This window comes from Elephantulus edwardii, unplaced genomic scaffold, assembly GCF_000299155.1.
Source record: "Elephantulus edwardii isolate Elephantulus edwardi_28Jun2011 unplaced genomic scaffold, EleEdw1.0 scaffold00220, whole genome shotgun sequence".
NCBI classification, from domain to species: domain Eukaryota; kingdom Metazoa; phylum Chordata; class Mammalia; order Macroscelidea; family Macroscelididae; genus Elephantulus; species Elephantulus edwardii.
This window is the reverse complement of record NW_006399970.1, coordinates 3,631,419-3,644,394: the sequence shown is the minus strand read 5'-3', so window position 1 is coordinate 3,644,394 and position 12,976 is coordinate 3,631,419.

The following is a 12,976-nucleotide window of genomic DNA, read 5'->3' as shown; positions in this document are numbered from 1 at the left end:
ATATGTATATATAATATTTTTATTATAACATGCAAATAACATTGAAACCAGAAAAGTCTTCCAAATCTAGTGTACATTTAAATTAACAAAACATCCCAATTTGGACGAATCATATTTTAAGCATTCAAAAATCTCGTGTGCTAGTGGCTTCCATATTGGATAGCTTATTTTTTTAATAGTTCTCCCCCCCTGCCCCCCGCTCCCATTTAATTTTCTACTAGTTTATTTTCTTCCCTTTGCTTTGGCTTATTGGAATGCCAGTACAATATATAGAGTTTCTTCAGACATCCATCTTGGTCTTTTCTTCTTCCTCTTTCTTTGTAATGACCTTTTGCATTCTTCCTGGATGATATTCTTGATATCCTCCCACAGGACATCTGGTCTTCTCTCATTAATGTCTGAAACCTCAAATCTGTTACTGAGATTATTTTGAAATTAGGTGGGATAGTCTCAAGGTCAAATTTTGGTTCCTATGGAGTTGATTTAATTTTCCTCAACTTTAGCTTGAACTTGCATATAAGTAGAAGAAATCAAGATATTAAGGAGTTGATTAGAAGGTTCCAGAGGGCAGCGTGTGAAGACAAATTAAAATAATGAAATGTGAAAGAAGCTGGAGTCAGAAAATTAAAAGGGCCGAACTCGCTCAACATTTCCTAAGCTGAAGGAACTAAAGAACAAATTCAAACCTTGACTTGCAATACTTAAGGATGCTTTGGGCAGAATATTAAACGATCCAGGAACCATTAAAAGAAGATGGAAAGAGTATATAGAGTCATTGTACCAAAAGGAATTGGTGGACACAGAAGAATTTAATGAAACAACATATGAGCAAGAACCTGTGGTGATGAAGGAAGAAGTTCAAGCTGCTCTGAAAGAATTGGCAAAGAACAAGACCCCAGGAATTGATGGCATACCGACTGACATATTTCAACACACAGATGCAGCCCTGGATGTGCTCACCAAGTTGTGCCAAGAAATATGGAAGACAACCACCTGGCCAACTGAATGGAAGAGATCTATACTTGTTCCCATCCAAAAAAAAAAAAAAGGCGATCTGACAAGAGTGTGGAAATTATCAGTTATTGACGTCACATGTAAGCAAGATTCTACTGAAGATTATCCAAAACGACTGGAGCAGCACATCAACACAGAACTGCCTCAAGTGCAGGCTGGATTTAGAAGAGGCTGTGGCACTGGAGATGGTATAGCTAAGGTCGGGTGGATCTTGGCTGAAAGCAGAGGAGTACCAGAGGAATGCCTATCTGTGTTTCATTGACTGTGCAAAGGCATTTGATTGTGTGAATCACAACAAACTATGGCTCTGAGAAGAATGGGAATCCCAGAACACTTAATTGTGCTTATGTGAAACCTACACTTGGACCAGTAGGCAGTCGTCAGAACAGAGCAAGATATATTGCATGGTTCAAAATTGGGAAGGGGTGCATCAAAGATGTGTCCTATCTCCATATCTTTTCAATCTATATGTGGAACAGATTATCTGGGAGGCTGGGCTCTATGAGGAGAAGTGTGGCATTATGATTGGAGGTAGACTCATCAACAATCCACATTATCCAAATGACATCAAGGACTGTAGCCTTCAATATGAATTTGAGCTCGACATCAAGAAAACGAAGATTCTCATCACTGGGCCGATTGGCAGCATCATGGTGGATGGTGAAGAGATGGAGATGGTTGATAGCTTCAGTTTGCTTGGCTCTACAATCAATACTCTCGGTACCAGAAGCCAGGAAATTAAAAGACGATTTGCATTGGGATAGTCTGTTGTCAGAGACCTCTCCAAAGTACTGAAGAGAAGCAACATCAGTCTGGAGACTAAGGTGCACCTGATACACGCCATGGTGGTAGTAGTAGTAGTAGTAGTGGGTATTGTTATTATGTGCTGTCAAGTCAGTTGTGACTCATAGTGACCCTATGTACAACAGCCCTAAACCCTGCTCTATCCCTTGCCAATCTTATTGTCTCCGACATACCTATCCCCATTACCCCAGTGACTGAATCAATCCATCTCATTGAGGGTCTTCTTCTCCTAGGCTGTCCCTCCACCTTTCCATGAATGACATCCCTCTCCAAGGACTGATCCCGGTTGCAACATGTCCAAAATATGTTAGATGAAGTTTCAGAATCCTTGCCTCCAACGAGAAGCCTGGCTTCACTCTCTCCAGGAGGAACCTGATTGTTCTCCTACCAGTCCATGGCATATTCAATACTCTTCTCCAGCACCACAGCTCAAAGGCATCAACTCTCCTTCTATCATCCCTAGTCATTGTCCAGCTCTCTAATGCATAGCAAGTAATTGCAAAGACCATGGCATGTAGTAGTAGTAGTAGTAGTAGTAGTAGTAGTAGTAGTAGTAGTAGTAGTCTATTTACAAAATTAGAATACATTGTTTTCAAGAACATATTTTTTTCCGTTTCCCTCCTTCCCATCAAATTGTACAATCCCAGATTAATCTTCCCCCACTCCCGCCCCCCCCAGTATCCTCATCCCTCTGCTTCCATCCCTCTTGGATCCTTATACTCATTCTAAAATAATGGTTTTATACAATATTTATCCTTGTGAGACTGAGTTAGTTTACTCAGAATAATGCTTTCCAGTCCCTCACAAGTTAGGTAACAATTTATAAAATCATTGCTCCTGTGTGCTACATAGTATTCCATTGTGTGAATGTACCATAATTTTCAATCCATTCATTTGTGGTTGGACATTTGGGCTGTTTCCATGTTCTTAAGATGGTGAATAATGCTGCTATAAACACTGGTGTATGAATCTCCATTTGTGCCTCAGAAGATATTCAAGTGGCAAACAGACATATGAAGAAATGCTCCAAATCACTAGCAATAAGAGAGATGCAAATCAAAAGCACAATGAGGTACTATCTCCACTCAAGTAATAGTGGCAAAGTTTAATAGGGCAGCAAGTAGTAAATGTTGGAGAAGATGTGGCTAGAAAGGAACTCTTATACATTGTTGGTGGGATTGTAAAATGGTACAACTATTCTGGAAGGCAATTTTGTGCTTCCTCAAAAATGTGAACATAAAAATTCCATATGACCCAGCCACACCACTGCTTGGAATATATTTGTGTTTTATTGACAGTGCAAAGGCATTTTACTGTGTGGACCATAACAAATGATGAATGACACAGAGAAAAATGGAAGTCTCAGAACACAGAATCTTGTGCTCTTGTGAAGCTTATACATTGACCAGCAGAAGCACTTGTGTGAGCTGAACAAGGCAACACTGCATGTTTTAAAATCAGTAAAGATGTACGTCAGGGTTGTGTCCTTTCTCTGTACCTATTAGATATGCTGAGAAAATTCAGGAAGTTGGACTATACAAAAAAGAATGTGGTATCAAGATTGGAGGAAAACTCAGTAATAGCCTGCATTATGCAGATGACACAGTCTTACTTGCAAAAGTGAAGAAGATGGAAGCACGTTATGCATAAGCTCAAAAACTAGAGCTTTTAATATAGGTTACATCTCAACATCAAGAAAACAAAAATCCTCACCAACATCAAAGATCGAAGTTGTCAATGATTTCATTTTACTTGGATCCACAATCAATACCCACCGTAAAAACAGTTAACAAATCAGAAAATGAATTTCATTGGGGATAACTGCTGTCAAACACCCCACCAGAATGCTAAAGAGGATGTCAATTTAAAGACTACTGATGTCTAATCCAAGCCATAGCATTTTCTTTCTTTCTTTTTTATTAAATTTTTTTAAATTTTATTTTGTTATTTTGTGTGTGTGTACTGTCAAATTGGATCTGACTGGTACTGGAGGAGATTGTCCTTCCTTCTCCAGCAGAGCATCTGGTGGATTTGAACCGTGCACCTCTGGGATTGCAGTGCAGCTTCTTGCCACTAGGCTACCAGAGCTCCCTAAGTCATAGCATTTTCAATTGCTTCCCATGCATCTGAAAGTTGGATAACAAATAAGGATGATTGAAGTAGTATCAATGATTGAAGTAGTACCAATGCCTTCAAATTGTCTTAGTGGATTTGAACTGCTTACCTTTGGGATTTGCAGTGCAGCTTCTTACCACTAGGCCACCAGAGTTCCCTTTCTAAGGACTATTGTTGTTGTGTGCCACTGAGACCAATTAATTTCCTAAAAATATGCCCAAAGTAAGTGAGATGAAGCTTTACCACCCTTGCCTCTATGGAGCACCCCACCTGTTTGTTCTTTTGGCACTCCTTGAGATATCCAATCCTATTCACCAACAAGGTAATTTGAAGGCATTAATTCTTCTTTGGTCTTCCTATTTATTGTCCAACTTTCAAATGCATTGCAAGCCAGTCCTGGCTTCGATTAAGCACAGTACCTTAATCTTTAAAATGACACCCTTGTTCTTTAGAACTTTGGAGAGTTCTTTGACACATATTTCTCCAATGTAACATGTTTTTTGATTTCTTGACTGCTACTACCATTGTGGATCAAATCAACATCTATGTTAGTAAGTTGTCAGTTGTCATCAAGGCAATTCTGCCTCATGGCAACCCCAGGGATCAGAGTAGAACTGTACTTCTTAGGGTTTTCAAGACTGTAAACTTTCAGAAGCATATTGCCAAGTCTTACTTCTGAGCCATGTTTAGTTTAATTCAAACCTTTGTGTTGTGCAGTGGCTTAGGGATAAGAAGCTGTATTGCATCCAGTCCCTAAGGCATGCACTGAAAATCCACCAACTGCTCTAGGGAGAAGGATTGCCAACATCCTCCCCTGCAATTCACTGTCTCTGAGAATCCTCTGAAGGGTCAGCTCTGGGTCAATTCTGACTCAACAACAACAAATTGGTACTAAGCCTTTCCCTAAATCATTCATGATATTGCAAAAAATAGAGATGATGGCGATACCAGTTTGAAACTGTATAGCAATGAAAAGTTTAATTTGATGTTGTATTTACTTTTTATTGTTTCCCACAGGAAATTCTTTTTTCTAACAGATGTATTTTATCTATTGAAAGCATTTCTAGGAAATATGGTCATTTATCTTATCTCAAGACAATTGGCTATCAACTTCCTTTTCCTTGCTTTCCAAATATCCATGTTTTAAAGCAATTTAAATTGATTTCTATAGATAAACCTCACCCATATCCCTGTCAGTAAGATAGAGCTGATACTCCTAACAACAAGTTGCTTCATTGGTGATCTATTCTGATTGAGAGTGATTTATAGGACAACACAATGAAAGTCGGCTGGCTTCTGTTCTATCCTCACAAGACCATTATCGCAATCATTCTTTCACTGGCTCTCTACTTTTCCAAGCATGATATCTTTTTAAAGGATTTGGTGCCTTCTGATAACATATCCAAACTATGGAAGATTAAATGTTACCATCCTTGCTTCCAAGGAACACTTTATCTTCACTCCTTCCAACACTGATTTGTTGTTCTTTGGGGAGTAAAACTTTCACAGGCATATAAAGCTATTGGAAAAAAATATTTGGAAATATGCATCTTAGTCTTTAAAGTGACATTCTTGTCCTTTGACATTCAGACAGTAGATTTTCCCCATGGAAAACTTTATTTGGTTTCTTAAATGCTGTTCTCATGAGTGTTGTTTATGGCTCCAGGTAAAATGAAATGGACAGTAATTTTATTTCCTAGGAAACTCTCATTGAGTAGGCTGTAGAAGATTGCTCTTCTAACTCAAAAGTAGCATTTCTCTGGCAGTTCATAGTCACCACTGCTCCATGGAAGAAAGATGGGCAATGCCCTACCATGTGAATTACAGTCTTGGAAAACCCACTGGAGAACTGGCTATGAATCAGTTCTGACTTGAAGGCAATTAGTAAATGAGAGATCTTTCCTTAATTTATCATAATGTTGCTTATTGGTCCAGTTGTGAGGATTTTTGTTTTCTTTTTTTCTTTTCTTTCTTTTTTAAATTATTATTAATTTTAGTAGACATTTACAAAGGTTTTGGATTTCCATTCATTCATTGCTGCACTTTTCTCCCTGACCACCCCTCCCCACCAGCTCACTTTCCCCTCCAAGAGAGAAAGAAAAAAAAATTCCTTCATTAGTGTACAATTCCCACGTCCTTTCCCCCCCACCCCCCACCCCAGTACACTTCTCTATGCAACCTTAATTCTGGATTCCTGTGCTAACCATAATAATCATATATCACTTCTAATCTGTTCTTTCCCTCATCTCTTGAGATTGAGGTGTAATCTATAGTGAAGGAGGTGTAATCCATACTGAAGGTTGTAGAAGTGTTTCAAGTTTTCTTCACTTTTAATAAACAAAGTTGTGCCATCAATTATTGATTAGACTCCTTCCATTCCTGATTCCATATTCTTCCTCATATAATCTAGCTTTTTACATTATTTCCATCTTTTCAGACAGGATATTATACATGAAATAGCAAAAGGTAATTAGAAAGATAAGAAAGAAAGAGTAGACCAAAAAGGATGTCAGAAGAAACTCAATGCGCCTAGCAACAACTCTAAAACTTGCTCTTTCTTGAATGTAATTATTGTGAAGAATTGAAGCTAATTTGATATTTTTTTTTTCCCACATTTGATATTTTGAAGATAGGATATCTGATCAATGGGATGGGCCTCTGGAAGCCAGCAAGGATGTGAGACAGAAAAAAAAAATGGACTAGACAGACATTCCAAATATGGGGAAATAATCAGAAAAACCAATGCAGCTTAAGCATAGCATTGGGAAGCTCACAGCCCAACTCACTCTAACAGTTATTCAGCATCTAAGTGTGCTCTGGTGGTACAGAGCTGTGCTGCAATCTGAAAGACACACAGTTCAAATCCACCAGTTGCTCCCCAGAAGAAGGATGGACAATTCCCTCTCATGCAACTTATTGACTCTGAAAACTTACTGGAGGGTCAACTTTGGGTTCATTCTGACTCAATAGCACACAGAAACAACAAGCATCACACACACAGAGTTCACAGAATTATTGGTCTCACCTTAACCAGTAAAACTGTTTCTTTTGGGTTGAAGTCCATTTTACTGTGACAGCCTGTGTGTGAGAATAAAGCTATATGCTTATGGGTAGAAGTGATGCAAATGTGGCTTTTGGCTGCTAACTGAAAAACCAGGCACGGGAAATCCTATAAAGTGCAGTATCTCTCTGACACTCACTGGGTTGCCCTGAGTTGAAATCAAGCCCAAAGCAACTGCTACACCAGCTGCACCCCCAACATAACCAACCCCCTTGTTGTTCCCTGGACAGAGGAAGTTCCTGGGTCTCAGGACTTTTCACGCTAAAAATGGGACAGTTCTGGGGAGAACTGGGACAGCTGATAACCCTAGCTCCACCCTTGTCCACTTCTCACTATGGACTGATATTAAGACTTAAAGTTAAAAATCTTGCTTCGTCTTTACCCATTCACTGAAATGGCCACCAACAATCACATCAAGAGTTTTGCTTCCTACCCTCGTACTCTATATAACATTTGACAAGTGTTTTTCCCATCTTGATTTTTTTCTCTCTCTTTCATTCTCTGCCCTCAGTGGCCCACACATTAATTATTTCACTTTTTCTGGCTGTTCTTTCTTTGCAACCTTCATAATTATTCCTTCTACTGCTCCAAATTCTACTATCAGACCACTTGAGGTCAAGAAGATCTGGGTTCGAGTCTTTCTCCTTGGTTGTGGAGCTCCGTGAATCATGTCAGTTATTTAGATCTTAGCTTTCTTGTCTGCAATATACAGTTAATACAATCTATTTGCACAAAGTTGTCATGGTTAAGAAGAAAATGTTTATAATGTAAAGTGACAATAGAGGCCAGAGGTCATGAAGTTGAAGCCAACTCAAGTCAAGCTCATGAGTTCCTAAACAGAGTTATGCTCCGTAAGATTTAGTTTTCAAAAATGATATTAAAATTTACATGGCATTTACCATTTTAACATTTGAAGTGTGAAATTCAGTAACATTAATTATGTCCATAATGCTGCACAACGATTACTACTATTGTTTCAAAAAAAGATTTTCATCATCCCAAACAAATTATATACCTCTTAAGCCTCCTTTCTCCCTAACTCTTCCTCCTAGCTCATGATAACAACCATTCAACACCTGTATTTATTTGTCTTGGAATTGGATAAGTCAAGGTTTCTACCTGTTTTCATAAGGTCACAATTAACTGAGGTCATCTCAATCGTATTCAACAACATTGTCTATTCTAAAAATTTCATAGAAGTGAGATCAGATGATATTTGTCTTTTGGGATATGACTTATTTACCATTATGTTTTTAAAAAAATCTATGTCATAGCATGTATCAGAATTTAATTTCTTTTTCTTTTTTTTTTTTTACTTTGACTGAGATTTGAGTGAAACCTTCCTTACAGAGCAAATTGGTTTTGTATCCAACCATCTTGTTTTAGGATATCAATAATTCCTACCAAACAATTCCTACATTGTAATAGCATTCTTCCAGCTTTATCCCTGTAATTCTTGTTTCCACATATTCTTCTATTCTACCTCTTCCTACTTTGCCATCTTTGTCTGTGGGAAAATGCTGCCCTTTTGATCTTGTATACTCAACTGTTTTAAGCATGTAGACCCAGTGTTATTGTTCACCATACAGTCCTATCTATTGTTTGGCTTAGGGAGCTCTGCTGGCCTAGTGGTAAAAAAGTTGAACTACAGTCCTGAAGGCACATGGTTCTAATTCACCAGCCGCTCTGCTGGGGAAGGTTGGGTAATCTCCTCCTGTGTAATTAACTGTCTCTGAAAACCAACCGAAGGGTCAGCTATGGGTCAATTCTGATTGAACAGTACATAACAACAAAAACAATAACAATTGTTTGGCTTTTTTAAGCTTTTCAGGAAGATGAATTGAAACCATAGCTGCAATAATGGGCTTGAATATGGTGTAAGTTGTGAGGACTGTTAAAGGGATAGGACAAGATTTCAATCTGTTGTTCAGAATCTTGCTATCAATTCCTGTGCGATTTACTCCTTTAAAAGCCTGCTAGAGAGCCAGCTGTGGGTAGGTTTTAACTTGATGGTATACAACAGCAACACTGGATGAAAGCTGAACCGCAGGAGTGAGGCCAGTTCTGTTTGAAGAGTGACCAACGGTCTTATTCTCAAGGATTACACCAGTCTCTATCAGACCAGTAAGACTGACCATTTATGATTTTGAACTTTATTCTACATTTTTGCCCACTCCAGCCAGGACCCATTTTAGAGTGATCCACAGTAAGAACCAGACACCATCCTCTTCTTCTGGAGTCAGAGTCATGGAATTCGAGGTTCCAGGGATCCATTCATTATTGTTTTTATGTACCATCAAGACACCTGTGACTCAGAGACCTTATACCCAACAGCTCTGAAGTCTGCCTTGTCCTGAGCCAGTCTTACTGTCTCTGATATACTTACCCCCATTACCACAGTTATTGTGTCAATCCATCTCATTTGGGGTCTACCTCTCCTGTGCTCTCCCCTGCCTAAACATAATATCCTTCTCCAAGGATTGGCCATTCCTGGCCACGTGCCCAAAATATGTGAGATAGAGCTTAAAAATCTTAGCCTCCAAGTAGAAACTCAGTTTCATTCTCTCCAAGACAGATCTATTTGTTTTCCTGGCAGTCCATGGTATGTTCCGTACTCTTCTCCAGCACCACAACTCTTCTGTCATCATTAATCATTGTCCAGCTCTTTGATGCATAGCAAGTAATTACAAGGACCATGACCTGGGTCAGGGATGCCTTCGTCTTTAGACTGTCATCGTTGCTTCTCAGTACCCTGGAGAGGTCCCTGACCTCAGATTATCCCAGTGCAATTTGATTTTTGATTTCCTGATTGCTGGTGCCAAGAGTGTTGATTGTGAGCTGAGCAAGCTGAAATTGTTAACAACCTCAATCTCTTCTCCATCTAGCATGAATTAACTGTCTCCACATATCTCTGATTTTCTTAAATTCTTGTTCTCTCAAAATACAGAGAGACCCATAGTAGCACCATGGATGGCTGCTCATAAGCTTTTAAGTCTCTGGTGGTGAATGCCAGAAATGTGTCTTGTCTCTACACCTTTTCAATCTATATTTTTATTGTTGTAATGTGCTGTCAGGTCGCCTGTGACTCATAGCAACCCTATGTACAATAGCCCTAAACCCTGCTCTATCCTGTGCCAATCTTATGTCTCTGACACACCTACCCACATTACCCAGTCACCGAATCAATCCATCTCATCGAGGGTCTTCCTCTCCTGTGCTGTCCCTCCCTCTTCCCAAGAAGACGACCCTCTGTAAGTACTGGTCCCTCCTTGCAATATGTCCAAAGTGTGTCCGACGAAGCTTCAGAATCCTTGACTGCAAGAAGCAGCCTGCTTTAACCCTCTCCAGGAGAGAACTTGTTCGTTCTCTTAGCATCCATGGTATATTCAATACTATTCTCCAACACCAAAGCTCAAAGGCATCAATTCTCCTATCATCCCTAGTCATCGTCCAGGTCTCTGATGCATAACAAGTGATTGCAAAGACCATGGCCTATATTAGTCACATCTTAGTCTCCAGACTGATATAGTTTCTCTTCAGTACGTTGGAGAGGCCTCTAACAGCAGACTTTCCCAATGCAATTCGTCTTTTAATTTCCTGGCTGCTGGTGCCAAGAACAAATTATCCAGGAGACTGGGCTCTACAAGAAATATAGCATCAGGATTGGAAGAAGACTCATTAACAAACCTGCATTATGCAGATGACACAACCCTGCTCTCTGAAACTGGGGAGGACCTGAAGCACTTGCTGCAGAAGGTCAAGGACTGCAGCCTTCAAGACGTATTGAATCAACATCAAGAAAACAAAGATTCTCATCACTGGGCTGATTGGCAGCAACATGATAGTGAAGAGATTGAAATTGTTAACAGTTTCAGTTTGCTTGACTCCACAATCAACACTTGGTACAGCAGCCAGGAAAATAAAGAATGAATTACATTTGGAAAGTCTCAGTCTAGAGACTAAGATGTGCCTGATCAAGGCCACAGTTTTTGCAATTACTTGCTATGCATCAGAAAGCTGGACAATGACCAGGGATAGTAGAAGAAGAATTGATGCCTTTGAGCTATGGTGCTGGAGAAGAGTATTGAATATACCATGGACTGCTAGGAGAACAAACTGGTTTGTCCCAGAGAGGATGAGAATCCTTGGAGGTAAAAATTCTGAAGCTCCATCTGACATACTTTGGACATGTTGCAAGGAGGGACCAGTCCTTGCAGAGGGACTTTGTGCTTGGGAGGGTGGAGTGACAGTACAAGAGAGGAAAACCCTCAATGACATGGACTGAATCAGTGACTGGGGCAATAGGGGTAGATGTGTCTGAGACAATAAAATTGGCACAGGATAGAGCAGGTGTAGGGCTGTTGTACATAGGGTTGCTATGAGATGCAGGTGACTCAACAACACATAACAACAACAACAACAAGTATAGATCAGTGGTAAACATTTTTTTTCTTTTGCTATGAAAGATCAAATAGTGATTATTTTAATCTGTGGTCCATACAGTCTGTAACTTAACTGCTCAACTCTGCCGTGTGACACACCTGTCTATGTTGTTTTTATTGTTAGTTGTCATGTGTTAGGTTTGACTCAGGAAACTTTGCAGATCCTGCACCATTTGCACAATCTCTGTTGTCCTTAAGCTCGTTTTTACAGTCACTCTGTCAATCTGTCTTATTGAGGATCTTCCTGGCTTTTGCCCACCTTCTATTTTACCAGGCACGGTGTCTTTCTCCAGGAAATGGCCCCTTCTGATAAGATGCCCAAGGTATGTAAGACAAAGTCTCACCATCCATACATCTTAGGACTTAAGAGGATCCTGACTGCCCTTCTTCCATGACATATTTGTTTATTCTTTTGGAAGTTCATCATATATTCAATATTCTTCCCCAATCCCACAATTTGAAAGCACTGATTCTTCTTTGGTCTTTCTTATTCCTTGACAACATTTCACTTTTATACGAAGCGATTGAAAATACTATGGCTTGGATCACACATACTTTCGTCTTTAAATTGACATCCTCACTCTTTAGCAGTTTAAAGATATCATTGAAAGCACATTTTCCCTATATAATTTTCCCTCAGTGGATTACTTTCAGCCATTTATTTTTATTTACAGTTTGTGTTCAATGCAAATAGATTCCATAACATATGAATCAAAGCAAAAATACACAAACATAATATATAATCCAAAACAGATGTACAGCATTCAGATGTGAAGAAAAAGCTCTTCACACAGTAGCTTGACATTTGTTGGATCTTGTTGTTCCTGAATGGAGATCTCTAATAGCAGGGGTTTTGCTTATCAAAACTGTTGGGTTCCTAATAGATAGTGGAGTATCTAAGCATCAGTGCATGACCATGTACAAATCAGCATATGACAAAACCAGAATATTTCATGCAATGTCTATTTTTAAAGTTTACGCACACTAAAATAGTTGTAAATTATGTACTTTCCAGAAGCAAGCGACCTTGACAAAAGATTCTACCTACCTAAAAATATGGACAAGAGGCTTCTAGGACAGGAGGAATGAGAGTCCTTTTCCCAAACTACCCTATCCACAATTGCTTCTTCCTCTGCTTGCTAATAGGTACCTCCACTTCATGACCTCAGGCCTATGGCCCTCAAGCCAAGAGACAATCACCAATATACAGGAGCCTGACAAGTTATCGCCCTCACTTAGCACAAGAGTAAACAGAAGGACATTCCCCCTGGACCAGCAGAGTCTGTGGAGAAGAGAGCTGAAGAACATGGCCATGCCACTCCTCAGACCCAGGAGGCATTTTCCCTCCACATGGACTCATTTATTTGATCAAGAACATTTCAAGAGAAGAGAGAAAATGTCTTCAGGCAAGACAATTTTTGTCTCAGATCCAGAACTTTTTGGTGTAGGAGGAGAGAAGGACCTAAAATTCCCTGTAGAAAGTCTGCTCCATTTGGGGATCCCTGCCATCATGGGGCCATCCCAGCGCCCAAAGAGGAAA